The 24,059-nt window shown below is 39.0% G+C and overlaps 1 protein-coding gene across 2 annotated transcripts in view; it reads right to left on the bottom strand.

Moving 5' to 3' along the window:
- Positions 1–24,059, bottom strand: part of CELF2 (CUGBP Elav-like family member 2) — a 552,930-nt gene that overhangs the window by 267,618 nt on the left and 261,253 nt on the right. The window lies entirely within an intron of this gene.

Here is a 24,059-nt window from a genome sequence, read left to right as displayed (position 1 = left end):
CAGAGCTGAAAACAGATTTTACAGAGAGAAGAGCAATGCACTCATTTTGTACTCCTGACTGAGCACTCAGATCCAGAGTATTCGTGTCCGTTCTGTCCCATTCATGGCCAATAAATGCTCAGATCTTAAAACACACGAACTACTAACTCCACATGCTACCAGACACACAAAATGTCCTTACCTCAGAAACCAAACATGAGATGTGGCAGCAAACAGCCACAGCACAAACGACTATAAACATCAGACCATAGAAAGGACAAGAATGTTGAAGTCTCCTACCTAGTCATCCTACTGATCAAGTAGGATGAGCTGATAAAAAGATGACATATATAGATATGGTAATCCTAAAATGACCTGATTCCTAAGATGATTTGTAATAGCCTTTTTCATTATCATTTTCCTACTAATTAATGCTGTTTCTCCCTTCCTTCTGTTATACCTCTGTCCCCGTTTGACCTGGTTTTGGTAGCATACCCCTTTTCTTAGATATTCTTGACTTCGACTTTTACTACAAGCTAAGACTGCCAAAATCCAGGCCACCCACACTACATAATCACGGCAGCACAATTCACTCAGCTTTAAACACGAGTTCAAAGTCTATCTTTAGGAAGCTTAATAACAGATACCTGAGTACACAAATCTCTTCAATTCCAAGATGCATGTGAGACCACCACCAACGTGAGCTTTGCTCTACAACTTTGACCCTAAGGGGCTTGTGTCATCGAATAACACAAGTATTCCCCTTCCAAAGTCTCTGCTGAGCAGAGATTGTCATGTCACATGCTGTTAAATTATGTGTGATGGGTCTGTCGTTAGGATTACTCTGTAGGAGAGAGAGCTTGGAGGCTGCCAGATTCATTAAACATCTTCACTGGGACTTCATGGGGGCCTTTCACTTACCCTGAACAAACAACAAACACACCCTTTGTGCTCAAGAACAAAGGGAGTTTTTTGCACTTCTGTTTGATGCCAGTCACAACTTGAGATAAAAGCTTTTGCTCTGTATATTTCAAAGTTGTCTTTCCCCTCCAAAGCTGCTCTTCTGGCTGTTCACTAGGCACTTCAAAAAAGCTTACAGCTAAAAAAACCCCAATCAGAACAATATTAATAACAATCAGCTTCAGAAGTGTTACATTTTTTTGGCATTTTAGTGCATTTCACTTGTAGATATGACTACAAAATGGAAATGAAGTACAGGAGTAACATATGCAGGAACTCCGTTTTTCTTAATCACTTTGCATCAGTGATGCAAAATCAAGTCATGGCTTCTTCTGCAGACTCTATATCCTGATGCAAGTGAAAAACGGATGTTCACTGGTATATGTTACAGATTGTTTGGTTTTGGATGGCTTTTCTGAAATCTGTGGCATATACCAGTGAACATCCGTCTTTCAAAAATGACATCCCAAGCCAACCCACATAAAAGGGAACCTTAGCAAGTGTCCACCTCCCACACATGGAGGAGGATGTCTAAAGTGAAATAAGGTGAAGGAAATCTTCTGTCTTTAGTAGTCAGAACACTTATCCTCAAGTTACTCAGCCCCTTAAGCTGGAACACATGGTTAAGGAGCAGAACAAACCCCCCACAACTCAGGAGAAAAGTTTATGACCTGCTATTCCATCTAGACTGTCACATTGGGCAGGATTAGATTCACCCAAGAGTACTGAGGGAGCTGGCAGAAGTGCTATCCCAGCCACTTTCCACCATTCAATCCTGGTCAGCCAAAGAGATTCCAGATAACTGGAGACTTGCCAAAGTGATGCTCATCTATAAGAAGGTTCAGAAGGGGGATCCAGGGAACTACTGGCCTGTCAGGCTGACCTCAGTACTGGGGAAGGTTATGGAGATCCTCTTGAGCGTGATCAAATAGCATGCACAGGAATAAGGCCCAGCCAACATGGGCCCTGCTCATGAAAGTCAGGTCCTGCCTGATCAGTGTCATCTCCTGACATGACTAGTTGACCCAGCTAGTGGATAAGGGAAAGGCTGTGGATATAGTCTATCTCGATTTTAGTAAACTTTTGACACTGTCTCCCTCTTAGAGGTCTTCCCAACCTTAATGATTCTATGTTTCAATGACCTGCTACTAAAGCTGGTGCTATCTAAAGATGGATGGAAGCAAAGAAGTGAATGTTTCTACAGTTTATCTGTTCAAGAAATTGAAGTTTTTAGTACTGTTCTCTGCAAAATCTCATGAGTTTGCGTGAGTGTGAATTTGTTTCCTATGATTCTATCACAATCTATCACTAAGAAAAAATTGTCTATGTTTTCCACTTAAAATACTAGATTTTAGGAAATACGCATGTATGAGCTTTTCTTACCTTTTCGTTCCCCAATAATAATCTTTCTATACTTCATTTGGACTAGGTGTCAATTCAAGCTTCTGGATTTTCCCTACACTGAAAGCATGCACTCCACAAATTTATTTCTTCTTCTTCTTCTTCTTCTTCTTCTTCTTATTATTATTATTATTATTATTATTATTATTATTATTATTATTCTATTCTTCTTATTATTTATTTCAGAGCCATCTGAGCCATATATTTCAGAAAAACACTTTTATCCAGGTGCCAGAGTGTGGCTGAAGGAACAGCACATAGAAATGTGTGTAGTGATTTGAAATGTGCCCAACCAGAGGTTAACAAAAGCATGTGCGGATTCAAATTCTCATTTAAAGCCCCTTCTATTCCAGTCATGTTTAGAAGTGTTGAAAATGTCAACAATTTGTGATTGCCTTATATTTGGAACATCTTATGGGGCCTTACACAGCTGATATACAACTCTGTAAAGAAATACCATAGGAAGCTTTACACACCCAAGAGATACAGGCACGAGTGGACAAACCCTATGATTCCGACATTATTTTTGAGTGCTGGTTCTTGCCATTGGTCTATCTGGTGGTACTCACATATCTTATTCTAAAGCATTCAGGTTTTCTGATTATGCTATAGGAAGAAGAGCCAACAAAACACATTTCAAGCTCTTTATGTTTTATCAGTTACAAGAACAGCAGAAATTTAAGTTACTCAGAGGTCCACCTTGCTATACTTGTTTAGTAGTTTCAGGATAAAAAGATCTAATCATTGCAGTAAACATGGTTAAATCCCCAAATTCTTGTCAGCATATGCTCCATCAAACATAAATTATGCAGAAATCCTAGGCAAAATATTTGCACTGATGTGGATTGGTAGCACAGTGCTTTAATGTATAGCAATCCTATCATTAATATTAGGTTTGCTTTAAATAATAAATAAATAAATAAATAAATGCTTTCCAGAGGACACAAACAGTAAAGGTGGAAAGTTGCAGTTTGGGCAAGAAAGCAAGTTGTGTAGTTCAGAGCATCTTAGGAGTTAATCAGGCTTCCAGGGGATGCACTCAAGGAGTTTCTATTCCCATTCACTTCTTTAGTGTCCTTTAATATTAGAGCTGATCATGTTCAAGTTCACTGTCACAGCCTAAGACATTACAATGTGCAGCTCGCTCCAGCTCTTCAGATTTCTTACTGTACCAAAATATCTTCATCTTATATTTCCAGTTCATAAAGCTACACAAAGAGGGAGACAGAGAAAGTGACTACCAGCAAATGACACCATTTTCCCCAAACAGCAGTTAGAGGCACTGTACTAGGAAATGTGCCTAAACCCAAGTTTCACTGATGGCGATGCAGAGGATACAGATGGGAAACCAGAGAAAGAAATGTGAGTATTTGTTTAATAAAAGAGTCGTATCCTGACAGAGTCAGGATGCAGCCAGGGAGTGGGACAGGTCTGGTAGGAAGGAAATACTCTGAGACCCCAGCATTTAAATGTTTGCTAGGATGGAGGTACAGCAATACCAGCAAAGAGAAGTCTTCCAAGACAACCAGTGATTTCTTTCAATTTCTTCATCAGCTCTCAGTGCTTCTGCTCCATGGTACCACTCACTCATGAGCACAGGATACTCCTAGTTGACCAAAGCCACCCAAAACCCAAGTTCTGCCTATCAGCCCTCAAGGCTGGCCCTCTGGGCTGAAATTCCTGTGACTAGAGGGCATCCAACAGCTCTCTGCTGCATTAACTCTCAGAACAGAAAAAGTCTCCTAGTTTAAGCTGAGACACTGAGACACAATGCAAAGAAGTTGTAGGCAATAGCAAGAACTGGAAGGCTGGTTCTTGGCCTCTATGTCAGACAGAATAAATAAAAGACAATCCTTGCTTTTCCTGAGCCTGCAATTCATACACCACAAATCTGTTGGAGAAGTCAAGGGTTTCTGGACTCAAAGAAAGGGTTATCTTATATTTTACAATAGTAAAGAATCTATTCCATATTCTTCCCAGCACAGTTCAACTTCACTTCACTGAGATGTTCTTTGAAGCCCTTGACCTCTACTTTCTGAAACAGAAGAAGAGAAGGAAAACATACGTTCAAAATAGATTATGATATTCAGCTGCTCCTAGGAAATTCTCTATGCAGCACCAGTAGATCAAATTATTTTCATTATATCATTTGGTCACAAAGAATACCGACATAATTAGGAAGCTAAATAGCAACAGTTTCCTTCTGGTAAATTTGCTGTAGCTAATTTTGTTAATAAGACTGATAATTGTTTTACGCTCATTCAATATGTTAAGTTTACCTAATACTAAAACCAATCAGAATCTTTAAATTAATTTTTGTTTCATTTCTAAAGGAATCAATGTCATTATTAATCATAAAAGGAGTGCCGAGTCAGAGGATGATAAATCTCCTTTGGGCTTATTTGACTTTCATATTTATGGTTTGGATAAGGTTATTATGAAGGAATTTTCAAGAAATGATTGAAGAGAAAAGGGAAGAGAGGGAGCTAGGAAATACTACGCTTGAGTGCTACACTGCTATTGACTTCAGAGGAATGCATGCAAACAGTTTGATTTCTTTAAGTTCTGCAGATTTAAGCATGGCAGAAAGCATTCAAAATAAAACAAACTGCTGAGAGTGCTGGGCTACAAAGCCCTAAGATGTACCGTTTTCAAACTGATATGTTTGAGAGTGGATTTACAAGAAAACAGGTGAGGAAAGGATCTGGGGCATAGAACCGACGGGATTTTGCATGGCTGGCACTGATGGCATTGCTTTTAAAGGATTAGGGAAACACTGGCTCAGACTACGGCTGCCTTTGTTGCATTTCTAGCTTCTCGGCAAAAAAACTTACAACACAGCAGCTCTTTTAGCTGCACTTCCACAACTCCATATATGATAATGTGATGAAACGGCCTAGATAAATGTGTCCAATTTTCACAAAGCCAGTGTTGCCCACATTGCTTTTTACATGCTTTGACAGGATAAGGTCAGCGCCCATTGGCTCTGCAAAGAACGGGGAATGTCATCAGTGCTGCCATTGTCATAGTAACGTTCAGACCCAGCTCTGGGAGGCAGCAGCCATTGGGCACCGTGCCATGTCTTAAAAGACAGAACACACTGTGCTTTCAGGTTAAGTGCAGAACTGTATTTTACTGTTGTCCCAAAAGACACACATGGCTGAAACATTGGTAATCAGAGGTTGTTTCCCAGAACCTATCATGCCTTCTGCTGAAGAGAATTTTAATAAAAGCTGAAAGCCACATGTTGCTTGAACTGAATCTGAATTCAGAAACAAACCAAGAAAACCCAGGCACCTCTCAACACAACCTATCACAACGCGCCCCCATCAAACACTAAATACTTGGGTTTTGAACTGATATGGTAGAGTTCATTTTACTGATAAAATACACAAGATACAGGCAATTAAAACTGAAATAACTTCAGTATGGATCACACAAAGGCATCTTTTGTCTTTTGTTGTATATTTTAAGAGACAAATCTATCAAAGGAAAATGTTATGATAATGTATTACCATGCTGAGTTAATTGTCAATTGCAAGTTACTTAAGTGTACTTTAATGATATGTTTAAAGCCTTATTTTCAACTCTAATAGCTATTAATGGTAGAAAGAGAAAATGAAGCCAATTTTCCCTAACTTAAAGTGGAGTTCTATTAAGCATAAGCGAACAAAATTCTAAATATAACGAATTCTTTAGGTATTCCAGCTAATGGGAACCCACACTGTCCATTTTTCTGTCTAGCTATAGACTATTTTCCAGGCAGTCCTTATGTAATATAATACGGTATCAAGTACATCAATGTTAGAGAAGTTGGATTCAGTTCTTCCGATGGTCTGAAATCAACCAAGCACTGAGATGGTGAACTGAAGTAAGAATGACATCACCACCCAAAGGATCAATTCAGTATGAAAAAACAAAGGACATTAAATATGGCTTTCAAAGATTGCTGTCTCCACAGATGAAGAACAGTGTTTCATGGATAGCTGGCCCTGTCAGCACAGCCAAATACAGCTTAACAAATCTTCCTAACATTTGTGACGTCTACAGTTAGTTAGGTTCAATAAAATATTTTTGGGTGCCAGGAATTCCATTCCTAAATAATTTCCATTTGTTTCCACTTCTCTACTACACTCTTCATCACACATCTTCTCCACTGCTACCCAAATGATTGCATTTTGCATTTAAAGGAAAATTACTATCTTGAATCATTTTTTGTTCTGCATGTCAAGCAATATGACCACCATATGACAGAAAAATAATTAACCTCAAGGGTACCTTCTGCTCTGGAGATGTCGTGAGAGTGAACAACTAATTGCCAGGTGTTTGCAGGTTTTCTAGAAAAGATCTTTCTTTACTCACTAATCAATATTAACAGGATTAAATCTTTTAAAGAAAACAAGCACTGATGACAGCATGACATCTTCATAATTTCATAATGTAACACTTCAAATTGTTAGCAGTTCAAAACCCAGTTATTGTCAGTCTTTAGGTGTCCAGCAACACTCTTCTACACAGCAAAAACACCTATATTTTCATTACAGATTTGCTTCTTGCACTAGCACCTCTGAAACAGACCTTCGAAACCTAATGCCTTGCTATTTCATTTTCATTAAGAAAAGAATGCAGGTTGTCTTCTACATCTTGGAAAGAAGGTACTCATTAGGAAAAGCTATTTCATTCCATCATCAGTTTTCAATACGCTTGAATTAAGCTACTTTAGATCTTCCATCTACTTGCTTTACTTCAGCAAAGAAGAGAGAGACTTTTAATGCCAGAAATGCTACAGTGATAACTCTCCTTTGTGACTATTTTGTTGTTCCAGATCCGAGGAAAGGGGTATGAACTTGCCAAATGTCAACACGTGTTCTTGTTTATGGATTTTTAAGCTCCCTTTCTCTCTCTCTCTCTCTCTCTCTCTCTTTTTCTTATATGGTATTTAGAAGAAACCATCATACAGCATTAGTCAAATTTCATAAACAAATGTTTTTGCTTATGCACATCTGAAAGAACATATGTTTAGCTGTTTGTTGCCACCCTCCAAAAAAACAACATAGATAGAAACCTATGGTAGTCACTCTTATTTTTTCAAAAAAAATCCAATAAGAAGATAAACTCTCATGCATTTTAGCAATCTTGTCACGTGCATGTTAGGCAGCATATGCTGGAGGCAACCGTGTCTGGGTGAAACAGTAAATCATGAATATGATTCCTACAACAGGAACACAATCATGTTGGGTTTTTTTTCTAGGCATTGGACTCTTGAATTGACTCTTGTGTGCACTGTTCAGATGAATGGAGTAGATAGCAGTGAAGTACAAGACTTCCAGCATATGCTCCTCGATTGCCCTTCACTCATATAGGAAGTCTCACCCAAGAAAAAACTTGAAGCCTGGATGGGCTAAAAATCTGATGATTTTGTTAACTAACCTTTCCAAACCCATTTCAACTCTACTAGGGTGAAGCTTAAGAAAAAGTAAAAGGGTCAAAGCTCAAATGTCCATTTCCACATGAGCCTGTAGTGAAAGGAAAACAATTTATGCAATTTCAAGAGCAACTGGAGCTCCCACTTGCTGCTATCAGCTGTAACCTTGTGCCAAAAAAGCTGCAGATTTTCACTCGTGGAGTGAAGGCACAGAATAAAGGAAGAAGGAAATTCAATACTGTGTAAACAGATACTCTACCTGAAGGGGAATTAAAAGAAGCACCAAAACTGCAGTCAAATATTTACACTTCTGCAGATTCAAGCAAAACATCAAATCAAGCTGTACTGTTAAGAGCCCTGTTCCCTTCCTCTCTATTCTTTCTTCACTGCATCCTCCAGTATGTGCTCTTCTGCTGCTCCTCTTTGCACTGAAAGCTGCAGCAACAAAGAAAGATTATCTTCTAAATGATGGGGCTGGAGCTGGTGGCTGGGAACCTACCTGGTCCTTATACACAGAGATACATCTGCAATGCCCTCTGTGAAATCCATTGGTGAAATGTTCCTAAAGACCTGTTACACAGTTTTTAGTTCATGGGTACTTTTTTCTTTTCTTTTTCTTTCTTTCTTCCTCCCTTTCTCAGTTCTTCCATTCCTCCCTCCCTCCCTCCCTCCTTTCTCTTTTCTTCCTTAAATCATTAAGCCATTTGGGATCTTCCATCATACCTTTAACACAAGAAATGTATAAAGTCAGAAAGATTTTGAGCTGAATTTTGTTCTGCATGGAAAATTAAGCCCCAGATTTTTATAGGTGTATCATCTCATGCAGACATTTACTGCAGAAAAGGCACTGAAAGAAAAAGGCAGGATACTGCACAGTCTTCTTATGTTCATGCTGTGCATGTGATGACCACAGCAATGCTAAGACTTTCAGTCTCTGTCTTATCACCTAATTTTTTAGTAAGTTCTCCTCAGCTGGGACAAGCAGGAAGCAAACAATATGGTATTATTAACTTAACTCAAAGGCACTGAAGTTTATACTTCATGGTAACAGTATCACAAAGTTATGGACAGAAGATTATATTCCCCTTGGCCAAACCAACAGCTTTATTTTGAAACTGCCGTAAGATGTTGGTCAGCATTGCTTTTGGGAAAATGAAGGAGTAAGAAAACATTTTCAGTTGTTTTTCATCATAATCTACCTTCCTTATCAGCACTCTTAAAAAAAACATCACCAAATAATTATATCTCTCAGATATATTTATCTATTTGGAAAAATATATTTAGAAGACTCTCACATAAGAAGATGACATATTACAGAAGGGCACTTGTATGTACATTCAGCTAATTGTTAGTTTCCATACCACCAAATCTGTCTGTGTGTTTTATTCTGGAACAAAAACTAATTTTGTAATAAGCAGCTAGGGCTAGAAATGAGATTCATTGGGTCACACTTAATCCCTTTTCATCACTCACCAAATCAATCACTTGCTTCAAAAAGTACTTAATTGCCAAAACAAAACAATTAGCAATGTCAAACAAAGCATTTTATTTCCCCACTCTCCCTCTGGTTCATCAACATTCATCTGCCTGCCTTGCAGAATTTCAGATGCTCTGACCATCCACTCCTGTTAAAGATCGATGAAAGCAACAATCACTCAGAAGGTATGAAATATCAGGTCAAAACTAGGCTGTTATAGTTAGTGTCTATTTCCAAAAAAACTAGGTATTTCCAAAGGACTGGGTGCGCATGCTATGCAGTTGCCACACTGTAATTAAGACAATTAATATTCAAAAATTAAATAATGACATTTAAACAGTTTTTCCTCCTTCCTTCCTTCCTTCCTTCCTTCCCTCCTTCCTTACCTCCTTCCTTCCCTCCTTCCTTTCCTTCCTTCCTTCCCTCCTCCTTCTTCCCTTCCTTCCTTCCTTCCTTCCTTTCCTTCCTTCCTTCCTTCCTTCCTCCTTCCTTCCTTCCTTCCCTTCTTCCTTCCTTCCTCCTTCCTTTCCTTCCTTCCTTCCTCTCCTTCTTCCTTCCTCCTTCCTCCTTCCTTCCTTTCCTTCCTTCCTCCTTCCTTCCTTCCTTCCTTCCTTCCTTCCTTCCTTCCTTCCTTCCTTCCTTCCTTTTCTCTCTTTTCCCTCTTTTCTCTTTCTTCTGAGAAAAGGGGAAACAACTATTTTAGTTGTGCTAAAGAAGTCAAGGGTTAAGTGGCTATCAGGGTGCTGCTCTGGGTAGAAACACTGCAGACACAGACTAATTATTTGTGTATTTATGTAACACAATAGATTAGATATTTTTATAGGGCTCCAAGAGTCATAAATGCCAAGGGAGCTCAGTGACACCACCTGCCTGACATGGCACACACAGAAACTATCTCGCCTGATGTTCACTTTCTGGCCTCAATCAGAGTTCTTCCCCCGCAGCATCCTTGGCTGCACCTGCTGCAGAAGCATCTGGCAGCACAACACCCCAGATCCCTCTCTGAAGGGCTGAGTAGCTTGCAGAAGAAAGGGAGGCCACCTTCACTGCTCCATCTTCAGTAAAAGTGAAGTTACTGGGTCACAGGTTGTATTGCCTTGAATGAACTCTCTCCTCGGAAAGGCACCAGAGCAATTTGGGGTCACATGGGTGAAGGCGCGTGCTCAAATAAAACAAGCTGCTCAAGGTGGTGGTGGAGGTACTGTCTGTGGAGGAGTTCAAGAACAGAGTAGATGTAGCACTGAGGGACATGGTTAGTGGGCATGGTGGGGATGGGCTCACAGCTGGTCTAGCTGAGCTTAGTGATATTTTCAGATCTTAATGATTCTATGATTCTACGATCCAAGTTTTCCTATGAATGTTGCAAAGCAGAAAACCTTTGTCAGCACTGAGATATGATATATATGGGCCTTGTTCCCACTCATATCTGTCTGTCCACTGTTGTATGCATAGATTGCTGAATGTAGGGGTAAAATCTTTCCCACAGCTGCTTTATATTCCAGAGAGAGATAACAAGACTTTAATATGAAAGATAATCACTCTTCCCATTCCCACACTTGTATGTGTATTGCAAGTGCATGTGAACAACCTCCTGAGTATACTTTTATGTGTTGATCAGCTTTACTCTTAGCACACAGCAGCTTTATACCAGTGTCAGCCATTTCCTCAGATATATTGGTTTTATTACTGCAGCCCCAATTGGCCCTACTTATGCACAAGAACCACCTCAAAGACCAAAGGGCCTACAATCTTCCTTAATTACATCAGTATAAATGAAATCAGAATTTGGTTCTGTTGCTTCATTTCCCAGCACAGGGTTACTGTCAGCTTAGGTAACTTTTCAAGCAAGTTATTCTTCTGCCATGAAATTCAATGGATTTATTTAAGTTCAATAGATTTTAATATTATGCTTGTAAGAAAGGAGCAATCCTTTTTCTTCTGAGGTGTTTTATTTGGTAGCAAATGGGCTGCCACACATCAATTACAAACAATGTAATCGGTGTAATCTTCTCAACATTTTCCTCTGGAAAAAGAAAAAACAAACTAACAAGGAAACCCATGTCCCCCTCCATAAAACTTCAGTTCCTGAGCACAAACTCTTGAATATATGTTCTCCTAGTACTTCAAAGTTTTCTCAGGTATCCAGAGACTTCACTATCCATGAAACCTAAGGGAAATTATACAGTGATTGACTTCAACGTTATTGCAGTTTGACATTGTGCTTCTCAACCTCTGGGGTCTCAATTCTTATTTGAATTACACAGATTAAGTATAATGGCAGTAATGAAATCACTGTCAGTTTGCAGAGGTGTAAGACAGAACAGATTTTGCCCAAGACTTAACTAGTACCAAGTCATGTCCTTAAAAACAGAGGCTAAGTTGCTTTCTGAACACTCATGTTATTTGGTAGATTACATTGCTTTCTAACTGCACAAACTCTGCTTTTCAATTTCACTAATTTAGCTGGATCTAAACATTTAAGCTATAAATCTGTATCACTAAATATTCTCTGATTGCTTAAAACCAGGTTTTTGTGAAGCTGTTTCTAAATGAAATAAGCGTATATGTAATGCATCATCACTCCTGATGATTTATATAATGAAACTGTTCGTTGCTTCGGATTTTCATGAAGTTAAAGAAAAAAAGTCTAGTCAGTCTACCCATCCTAATTGTTTAATACTTTCAATAGTCATTCCCTAGATCTTCTCATTCCTACCTGGAGCAATAAGGAGCAAGGCAGCTCATATTAATTTCATTCAGGCATCACTTACTGCCACTTATATAATTGCATTCTAGACAAGCAAAAGGGTTTTGGAGTCTGAAAATCATCAATATCTCATTTTTATCTGTGCTCCAGACATGAGGAGCATCACTATGCAGAGAAAAGAATAAAACCAGCATTAGAAATAACAATTTAGCCTTTAGTCTGTTACAAACCCATCTCTACTGCAAGGTCTGATGTTCACTATTGCTCTAAAAAGAGGTCTTCAAAGCATGAACCCCAGTTAAGTAGCTGTAAAAAAAAAAAAAAAAAAAAGAAAAAGAAAATCCATACAACAGAATAGCTGCTGCGGATTATTGTGGGTAGTTTAGGACTAAATCCAGCACCAAGAGAGTACAGGTCCAGCAAAGTGGACAAGGCTTTGGGAACGCTGTTCTGGCTGTCCCTCCTCAAGCAGGACATTAGATGAGGGGGACCCAGAGGTCCTTTCCAACCTGAGCCACTCTGATTCTGTGAAAATCAGATGAGTTTGTTCTCTGCATCCCTCTACATTCTGATTAAAAAGAACATAATAAAGTTGCTATAACTTACAAAATCCCCAAACTTCATATTTTAATAACTAACAAGTGAGGGAGCAGTCCCCTGTACTATGTCTAACACAGGAAAGTTTTACCTTCCCCAGTGCACACCGACTTCCTTCACTATGCTGGGCTTTTCAGGCCATGACCCTGGCACATCCTTCAGAAGCAGGCTCCCCAATTCCACCAGGTGGGTACACACTCATCTTCACACTGCTGATAATGCAGACGCCTGGTGCCTGAGCCAGGACTCAGATCTGTCACTTCTTTGTAGGTCAGGTTCATGTTGTAATCACACAGTGTTAGAAACAGGTAGCATTTTGAAGAAAGAGATGTGAGTAATTAATTCTGTCTCCGTGGGACCTACATCACTTTGCAAGTTAATGCATTTGTTAGCACTGCTGGAGCTTCAGCTTCCACTCCTAGGCTCTCTCTCAGGCCATGCATGGCCCCAAGCCTCAGCACTCAAGGCCAGGCTGGATGGCGCTCTGGACAGCCTGAGCTGGTGGGGGCAACCATCCCACAACAGGGGGTTGGAACTGGATGATCTCTAAAGTCCTTTCTGAGCTAAACCGTTCGATGACTCTATGAAGAGAATGCAATGAAATCTGAATGTTCAGCTAACAGTTGGGAAAGATTCCCCAGGGTTTAGTCATATTCTTCCAGTTTCTGTCCTGCCTCTCTTCCCAGGACATTGGAAGTCACCTGAAAGACACTGTGACAATATAAACTGCTTTGCATCTAAATCACAAACAACTTTTATTAGCTGTCATTTTAGAAGGATACCGTTTCAACAGTTAGGTCTTACAAGGACCTTTATGTTTATGAATGTAATACAAAACCCTGAAACAATTTATGTTTATTTATGTCCAGAAGTTTCTACACATATATCACATATATAAAAAATACTTCTAAAACAGCACTGCAGCCACATTTCCACAGCAGCATTCAAAGATCCCCAGCATTTTAATTGAAGATGCTTTTTTATTTTATTTTATATTCTTCAGCTGTATATACAGTCATCTCTGTGGTGTGGCATGAATGCTAGAGAAAGAAGTTGAAGGCAAAAACATTTGTTCAGTTCAAACAACATCACATGATGCTGCATTCAGGATGGCATGCCTTTGAAAAGGCACAGTCAAAAATCTGAAGGCTTCAGTATATTCTTCATCTGGGATCTGTTTTGGATAGGACTTACAAAAGCCACTCTGCGCTTTGATCAGAGAGGTATATTTAGAGAGGACTACACGAGCCAAATGATTTTTCCAACAGATTCATGCCTTGTTTTCTGTCCACTGATTATCCAAATTGGTCCTCGGATGGTTATAAATGTAGGGATTTGCTTTAGAAAGCAAAAAAAAAAAAAAAAAACCAATAGCCCAGCACTAATCAGATAAAACAAGAAATATTATATTGTGCTCTCATAGCTTCAGAGGACCCTGTTTCTCAAAACACTGCTCATCTCTAAAGTCGGTGAGAGTTAAACAAATGCTGTCATGCTTTGCTGAAATATGGCTCTGAACCAACATTCAAATTAAATAAAGAAAAAAGTTCATAAAACACCAAGCACCCTTTCAGCTTCACTCCTGCTTAATGGACAGGCAGGCACAGGAACAGAATTAAATGGAATGGGAATAAGAAAGGTGTCACAAATAGGAAGCAGAGGATCCACTGCCAGCATACACAATACCACTGGGCTCCACTCATTTAAAAAAAATAAAGGTATCTAAATCTATTACGGTAAGTAATGAATTCTGTCACACTGCAATGACTAGAAGACGAACCTTGTAGGAATCAAAGGACTATCTCTTACATTTTTAATCAAATGGTATATGGTCTGACTATCATGTTATCCCATTCTTCGCTGCCTGAGGTTGCACAGAGTATCTTGAATGCTGGAGAAATTGCTATCTGCACTCACACTGCAGCCTGGGAAGAGGAATTTCAACCTTGTAGCAATGATGAGAAGATGGCCATCTAAGATGGAGTCTTCAAAGAAAGTGATGTTGGTATCTTCTGAACAGAAAGTTAAATTTTCCAATCTTCAGTTAAATGGCTCTCTAGATCATTGCAGAGACCTGTCCTAGACCTTCACTCTTTAGATATAGTTTTATTTTACTATCTTTCCTTAGTTTACAAATCCTATAAATTCGTATAAAAGCAGCTTTAAATGTGTTTGGTTTTTTACTGTTTAGTTTGTTTGAGTTGTTAGTGGATTTTTTTAAAAAGCCTTACCTTTTTATAACCTTGCTTAGCAAAATGAACAAGCCCCTTGAAACTTGTCTAAACAGATTAAAATGCAGGTCAGAAACATAAAAGGCAATGTGCAAACAGCATCAAAACCAAACAAATTTGTTTTCAAGGTCTGCGTCTGCAAAACTGAGAGCGATTTCAAACCGTATCTTGCATGTAAAAAAAGCAGTGATTAATATATATATATAAAGAAACTTGCTCTGAAAATCAGACTGTTTTAAAAATTATTTCTAATACTTACTTCAATATCTTGTCACATGGAAATCACCTGGACTCTTTATTTCAGTGGAGCAACAACAGTCTGCAACAGCCTGAGGATGTGACTGGTCTGAAGTCTATTATTTCACTTGGATTTAACCAGATAGAACAGCTTTCAAAACACATTACTTTAAGGTTTGATATGAACAGCCTAACTTTATTAAAGGCACAGCCAATTTAGAGGCCCAGAAATAAGGCAGTTAAAAAAAAAACACCAAGCAACCAGGTCTTGGATAACACCAGTGCTGTGTAGGAGCAGCGGGCTGATGCAATGCCGATAAATAACCATTGGTAGAGAAATGAAATCACTCTTGGACATTGTCATGAACAGATTACCCACATTTTTCATACAAGGACATTGGCATTCTAAATGAAACTAGATTTGAAAGCCTAAAACAAGCTAAAATTAACTATTTACAAGTGCTGTAATCCCAATATACTATTAAAAAAGGAGAAGAAGAATCCTTACTTGTTTCAAGCATTCCCAACTNTATAAGAGACTGGCTGAGAAGTTTCTTGCCTTATTGTCCCCCTGCATGCATTCTGAAGCTCAGTTGGGTATGGTTATTGAAGAGTTCACACCTTTAACAATCAAAACCAGTCCAGGCAGGACCAGGCTCCTACCAACGTGATCTAGCTGCACACGTCCTCGCTCTTTGCAGACTAGGTGACCTTTTAGGGTCACTTCCAACTCAAATGATTCTGCATTTCTATGAAAACTTCAAAGACCCATGAAACTGATAAAGTAAAAGATAAAAAACCTTAAGTGTGAAACATTATAAAAAAATAAAAGTTGCACTCCTGACTAAAGCATACAGAGTTACTTACGGAGAAGTCTAATCCATCCGACCTGCTAAAGCTACGTTCCACATTTGATTAAAAATATGCAACTCCAGATACATAGAAGGGCTGGAAGACAGCAGAGTCAGGCCACTCTTGCTCCAGCCAATATTTTCTGTGAACCTGTGAGGAGCTGGCAGAAACATTAATCTTCTTTTCATCCCCTTTTCCCCCTCTATTAAATCCACTTCTAGGAAAGCACTCTCTCGTGATGCCCATGTGGAAGATGTCCCTGCTGAGACAGGATAAAAGACTCTTACACGACTCTTACTAGCCTGTGTGGGTCCATCAGTGGCTCATATCCAGGAAAGCAATCTTATAGTCTGTTGATCTGTGAAAGAGTCCTCTACAGATCATGAGCAATGAGCAAACCCTGTCTAGTTCCTGTTAGAAACACACCTTTGCCAGATAGATAAATATGCTCCTGGCTTCTCGTGGCTGTACTTTACTGGATTCTGCTATCATTGCAATCACAAAAAGGTGGAAAGATAAAAAAAACTGTGGAGAGAAATACGGTGTTTTGGTTTTTGTTGTTGGTGGTGTTTATATATATATATATATATGCGAACATTCTTAATTCTCTTTTCAGTCCCCTGGTGTTGTAGGATGCTAAATGCACTGGAAATTTAAATTCGCATCCAGCATCCAGATCACTGAAAAAAGAAGTGCAGCAGACTAGAAAATGAAAGACGAAGCCAAAAGGCAAAAAGTCTAAGCAGAACTGCTGGCATATTTCCCCTTTCTCTCAGCTGTTTTGCAAGTCACACTATTTTCTAATTTGCAAGGAGAGAAATTAACCTGTAACAGAACGTAACAGTCCCTGCCACACGACAGGGGTTTATAGCATATCAGCCTCAGCAAAAATTAGTCCTAACGTGTAAATAAGAAGTGGATTCTCTTAATGATATAATGGGGCCAGCTCCTTTTCTTGTGTTAGGTCTCTTGAGCAATGGAATCTATTTTACAGGCACTGCAGAAACTTTTCCCACCACTTGAGATAGTGCTTATTTTTCTTTTATTAATGGAGTTCATTTGGGTCACTACATAATTTAACCCTTTGTTGCACTCCCAAGGGCTGACATCCTTTAACCTGGTGTAGTAGTGGATGCAATTATTACCAGATCGCCTGTCTCACTTAAAAAGTGGCAGTAATCAGTGTGTATTAAATCTTCAGACTTTACACTCTAGAAGATGCATCTCAAAATCAAAAGAAATTTTACATCAATTAGACATGTATTGGTAATGTCAAAAAGCAAATCAAGAGACCTTGAGACTGTGGAGAATGCATTGCCCCAAGAGATAGTCCCACCTAGTGTGAAATGGGGTCAGTAAGTCACTTAGAAAATATGTTGCCTACATATACTTTTCTGCCTCAAGTGCCTTCAGTTTACCATTTTACCATGTTTATTTCTTAACGATGTTACAGGGAATTTGTATGATGGGGTATATCTGTAGGGGAAAAAAAATCACATAAAAACATAAACAGACAAACAATCAAAAACCATGAATAAACCAAATTCCTGGCATGAGAGGATGAGATTTGAATGTAAGGGTCTCAACCTTATCCTGTGCTGCTTCAGCAGAGCACTAAATTTCTGCAGATTCTCAGAGCTGGAATAATCTCACCTAGGGCAGAATCATCCTCTGCTTCACCCTGTTATTTAATTAGGCAAACATTAACAATGAGACCAAAGAAAACAGCATTTGAGGAATCTCAAATGTATAAAACATACTGCAAAAATCTCTGTTGTACGGCTTCACAATACAACTAATAAAATAAAGCCTTTGTATGCAATCATCCTGAAAAAAAGTTACCCTGTGAGAGATTTTCCTCTTGTGTATGTCTCTAAAGTTAATAATTTTTTAAGGATCACTTTGGCATAAAGCTATAATATCTGGGATTAATGATGCACCAATGTGCCAGGTTTCATGAGCATGGTTATGAGATCCAGTGCTTTTGGGTCTGTATGTTTTTGTCCCCATTGATTGAGGATTCACTGCAAAGGTCTTGATTTTGGGATGTTGCCAAAGAACCACAAATCTTCCCCCATTTTTAATTCCATGAAGGAATTAAATGGTTGTGATTCACATGTGAGATTCACAGAGCAAAAGATAGATTTTTCAAAAATACTTGTGTTGCTAAGTCTTCTAGAAGCCTGACATTTATTGGTAGTGGCTGGGAAAAGGCTCCTAAACACCTGAACATTTTTGTGCTGAAAACCTAAGTTATTTTGAAATCTGTGTTAAATTCAGTGCTTAATCTTCCTTCTATGCAATATAGTTGCTGCAGGCTCAGTGAAGGGAGGTCCACCATTTAATAATGCTTACCTGTGGAAGAACATAGGTAAATGAAGGCAGTTTGACTTGGAAAATAACCACTGTGTTTTAGTGCAAGCATCTTCTAAAAACCCTTTTGTTGTTACATTCACTACAGAAGACGCAGCACAATGTGGGATAAAGTGAGTGGAAGCAGTGTTTTGTGTGGCATGACAGTGTTCCATAAGGTATGAAAAATTAGCAAAACAATGCAAAGAGAAACTAAGGAGCTAAGCAGTGGAAGGGGGACATGGGGGAAATTATTCATTCTGATTTGCAGTGATTCTCATGGGAGACATCCGGCCCATTCTTACGTTTTTTAATTTTACAGGGATCAGTAAAGTGGGAAAAAAAGTCTTGCATCCTGCTGTGATGGACTATGTACCACCTGCATGCACAGCATCAATATGTAAAGTTTCATCACTGGATGCTATGAGATGAAAGATAACTGTGTATTTTCCACCCCTTACTAAGATAGTATTCATAAAATCCTAGCGCCATCATTTATCCAGACACACTACACTGCAATACCTGAGATATCACTGGGTCTTTTTATGTAGTTTGTTGCTCAGTGATCACTTTCCTCTAGCTTGTAAACATTATCTGTGTATTCATATTTCATAATTCCATCTTTCAGAGATATAAGTAGTTTAATTTTGATTTCTTTGAAACTGACTTCACAAAATCTGTTTGACCATAAAAGCTAATTAGCAAAGACTCAGTGTTAATCATGTGCAATAGATTATAGCTGGAGGATGCAAAAAGACCATTTCTTTCATAACAACCGATGCATTTCATCATCACAAGCTATACAGCAATGCAAAGCTAATGACATTTTTATTTCATCTTTTTATGACGGGACTCATCAATACTACGATCCATTTTCAGATTTTTTTCCTAACATCTGCTTACAATATCCAAGAAAGTCTCTGGAGAATCATACAATCGTTTTCAGATGTTAGTACACTGAAAATGAGGATTTTCATATCCCAAGAAGTATTAATGGCATACAGCCTAATAATACAAACTTTAATTCTCTCTTTGACTTGTTCACATTACAAGCAGTTAAAAAGCCCCACTAAAAATGACGCAAGACAAAGCACTCGGAGAGGGAACTTCTGTATTCTACAGTTTGGGTGGCCTGAGTGGAAATCTGGTTTGCTCTATTTGTGCCAGGTTCTGAACCAGCTCTCTAGGAACACACAAGGAAGAGAAGCCCTAGGAGAGCGCCTGATACAACTCGCATCCTCAGGGACAAGCAATTCTAAGTGAGTAGTGGCAATACAATTCCTGGCTGACTTATCCTGAAAGTAAAAACAAAGAGTAATGCCATTTCAATTGCCATCCCTCTGTAGCTTGGATGGCCCTCGGTGACTTAAGGAACTAAATTACCTACTGGTAGTTGACCTGAAACTGCCCTTCTCATTCATAAAGACAAACACAGCCCAGATCTACAAATTTTGGTTCACTACTGGATAGGGAAAACTCTGAGAAGCTTCACTAACCATCACACAATTCATACATTGCCTGCAATCAATTCTTTTTATTTTTTGATATTTCCAAAGTACCAACAACGTTCTGCACCAGCAGGTAAAGGCAGGAAGAAAAGCTTCTTGTCACATAGAGATTGCCATTTAGATACACTGTGTACTGACAAAGGAGAGTGTAATGGGAAGCAAAGAGTGAGCAGAGCAATTGAATGATGCATTTAAGCATACATTTTGTTATCTCTGTGGGGTTTTATGTTTGTTTTCTTCTTGACTTATTGAATTCGGTGTTCATACTTTTCAATCATTCATTAGCTAAACAGTTCTCTTGTGGTTTGTCTAGATTAGGAAATGAGCACTGGGACAAGCTAAAACTAAGAAAAAGGTGGGTATTTTCTTATGCGAAGGAAGCTCACATCACTTCTGGAACACCTCTCTCAACTTCCTCATTAGCATTTACCAGAGGGCTGTCTGATGCCTACAATCTGCAGAATTAGGTTTCTCCTTAGCACCAGCAAAGCCTTTTACAGATGAGACAGTTTGCTGCAGACATTGCAAGCTGGCCAGGCAACATTCAGGCAACCAAATCAATGGGATTCAGACCATAAAAAGAATTTAGGCAAAATCTGAAATATGAGTGATATTTTTAGCATCTCTCAGTCCATGAGAAGTTATTCTGTGAAACAGCATAATGGAAAGGATTAAGGAGAGGACTGTTTTCCTCTCCACAAGGAGTTGTTAAAGGACAGATTGGTACAATCCATTCTGTATGATTTAAGAACTTTTCAAAGAGCATGTCCACACCTGAACCACGTACCCACCCACGTTTCACTTCAAATAGTTTCTCTCCCCACCGAGGACACAATCCATGCAATCTATTTTAAATGTTTACCTTGGGAAAAATTGTTTGGAAAAGTTCCTGCTTTTCTCTACTTGCCATAAATGAAATGCAGTATGGGCAGACCAATCCAGGACATTTTCAGAGTTGATATTGATACATATTTAAAATGTACTTTATTTGAAGCCATCCTTATCTAAAGGGACCTAACAGTAACACAAGGACATTGAGCATGCAGAGCTAAGATGGTCTCCAAACTAGGTCATGAAAATATTTATCCCATTTTATCACAACAGTACAAGCAGTGAAACTTTTTGGTGAGGCAAGCAAAGACTGGTTTCAATGTGGCACTTTTTTTCAATAGCAAATACAAAAAAGTCTACTAATAAATCTTACAGGAATATTGCTAATTAACGGGAAAGATGTGCTTGTGATTATGGACATTGTAATCTCTCAGGGCTATAATCACATCTTCCTATGTGCTTGTCCCTTATGGGGAATAAAAATATCCCAACCCACCAACCTGACCCGAGTTCATTTTCACTATTCCATTGCTGGAATATTATTGCTAATGAAAATGAAGTCTAAACTCTAAAAATATAACCACAGCATACATTCAGAGTCTTTGAAAGCAGGCTGAGATCTTGTTACTCCTTACAATTCTTTTCTGTTGGAACAGAATTTGGCTGTCCTCAGAAATGTCATCTCAGGTTCAGTGCTGATGTTTATATACCAGTAATGCCCTAACTGCTTTTTCACATTACATTCAGGAAGCAAGAAGTTTCCAGGACAATGCAGGTGATTTAGATACAGCTTAAAATGGAAGACAATGAAGTCATCGACATTTAAATTCGACGATGATGTAATCCAGAGCATGTAACATTTCCAGTAGCTACACACAAATCTGTCTGGACATTTGGTGGACTCTCCTTGCCATATTTTGATCCAGGGGCCAATTATAAGTGGAAAGGTGATTGCCATCTTATGTGAAGAGGTCCCTAACTAGCACATTAGATTATGAGAAAACAAATAAACATTATTGGATTTATATTTAGGATAACAGTGTCTTTTCAGGTAACCTTGCAACATTTTGTTTCACCTACATCCTGAAGTAAACTAGAAACCACAGTTTATCCAGCACGCTTATCCAAGAGGTTCGGGGCCTCTTTTTATCTTCTTTTAAATTTAATCAGTTTAATTAAGTATGAAATACACTTTTCATAACAGTTTGTTTTTTTATAGAGAGGGAAAAAAAAAAACAAACTTGGAAAACAAGCATGTCACATTCTGAAAGCTCTTTCTGGAACATATGGTCTTATCCTTCAGAAATCATGAGTTCTCTTGACAGAGGCTGTGACAATCAAGTTGCATATGAAGAACTGCTATATTCTAATTACTCAGTTATGCCAGGCTTCTTAACAAAACTTTCCCAGAAGTTCCTGTCACTCAATTTTGAATGTGCATTCAGAGATTTGAAGCTTTAATGAGCCTTGATCAAGTTAAGGAAGGCCCCACCCAGACTGTGAGGATGACTGCTGATAGCTATGTGAGTGTTTTGGCAATAGTTAGCCCCAGGCATTGAATACCACGTCCAAGGCAACTTTGAGAGATTTCAGAAATCTTCAGCCTAGAAAATCTCCCATGGAAATGGCATCAACACACACCCATCTCCTGGGAACAGATGGATCCATCACATAAAGCTTTGTGAAATGAAAAACAAGCCAGACTGGAAGCGTGGTACCGTATTACAAACTCTGCTTGCATTTCCTCAACACCTTCCTAAAAAAGGACTCATTATTGACATTATGTAAATACATTGCACTGGGGTTACCTGATAGTCTCTTAACTTAATAACTGAGTGAATTTGGCTGGTATATTAGCTAAACTCTGGCCTGGGATGGGCTGGTGCACATGTGAACAGAATTAAATCTAAATGTGAATTTAGCTTGGATGGAATTTGCATCTCCTTCAAATAAATTCCATACAACTGCAAATCCCATGTTTTAAAGAGCTGTGCCCAGTCACTTTTCAGTGAAATGCACAGTATCTGATTTTGTCAGCTCTCTTTGCCATTCCCTTTTTAAAATCCAAAGCTTCCTCTCCCAACTATGCATAGAAAATAATACATTTACAGTGATTAGCTCAGAGAGCGCATTACAGCACAGCAGATAGATGCCTATAAGTCACTCTGGTGAAATATGAATACAGCACAGGGCTAGGCATATTAGGAATATGCCTCTGTTATGAGGCTATGCCCTGGCCCATGAACTGTACTCGCAGAATAGGGCAAGCATTTCAGCCTCCCTCCAGATATCACTGCAGCAGGTCAAATCCACAGACGGAACTCTTCATAGAACAGCAGCCATCAAACCTCCTGCTTTGCAAGATGGAAGTGAATCCTCTGAACACAGCAAGCAGAGATACACAGATCTGCAGAGAAATAAGTCCAGCTCGTGACCAGATATCCATCCTGGGGACTTGCCAGACTTTCCACTCAGCCAATCTATTTTTAAAGACAGGCCTTATTAGCACCTTACAGTTCTTGAATTACTTTGCTGAATCTTCCTAAGGAGATAGCAATCTGTCCCAGAGTATTAGCAGAAGTAAATGATGGAAGGATTGCATAGGTGTATTCAAAGATATGGGGGATGACAGCAAACCTGAGCACAGGAAAACTTGCATGGAGCAGCTGTAAGCTACAATACATGCAGAGGCAGACTTGCAAACACTCTTTGTCTTGGCAGAGAACAAAGATCTTTCTTTTCTGCCATACAACAGACAATACGCTTAGTATACACCTTTTGCTTTCATCAGACCCAATTATAACCTTCATTACAGAGCTCTGTGTAAATATTCACACCCAAATGAAGCAAACTCTAAACACTTGCACCATCTATTTTTCTCCAATTTACATTTTACTGACCTCTAGATAAACCAGTTCTGCAGGGTGCAATTCTTAAATGCCTTTTTCTTGTTCTGCTTCCCAACATATAATCAATATCAAGAACTGATAATCTCTTTCTTCCAGAAAGACAGCAAACTATATTTCACTGACCAAAATATTCCTTAATGCCTAATGCTAAAAGCTGCACTGGACCTCCTGTCCTCCCTGAGGCGCAACATTTGGTTGAGTTCCTTAGGTCTATGAATATAGTGATTTGTGAAAAAAAACCCATAACAATATTTCCTACTCTGCAATTTTCCTCTATCATCCAAAGTGCATTTGAAATGTTAAAATCATAGAAAGGGTTGAAGATCTTTGAGTTCCAGCCCCTGGCTGTGGGCTGGTTCCTAACCACTAGAAAAGGCTTCCCAGGGCCCCATTCAACCTGAGCCTTGCTGTACAGAACTATGTCTTTCCCAAGCTCAGTCACTTCTTCATCCTTCCAGTGATCTCCCAACAGCTGAATACTGTCATATGGCTGCCCTGTTTTTTTCCCCAGTCATGGGAGCACAAAGTACACACAATAGCACTAATCCGTGCAACCTCTAAGCCTATGAGATCAACACAAGTTCTGCAAGAAG

Source organism: Coturnix japonica, chromosome 1, assembly GCF_001577835.2.
Source record: "Coturnix japonica isolate 7356 chromosome 1, Coturnix japonica 2.1, whole genome shotgun sequence".
Lineage (NCBI taxonomy): Eukaryota > Metazoa > Chordata > Aves > Galliformes > Phasianidae > Coturnix > Coturnix japonica.
The sequence above is the reverse complement of the archived record's forward strand: the minus strand, read 5'-3'. Positions and strand labels throughout refer to the sequence as shown.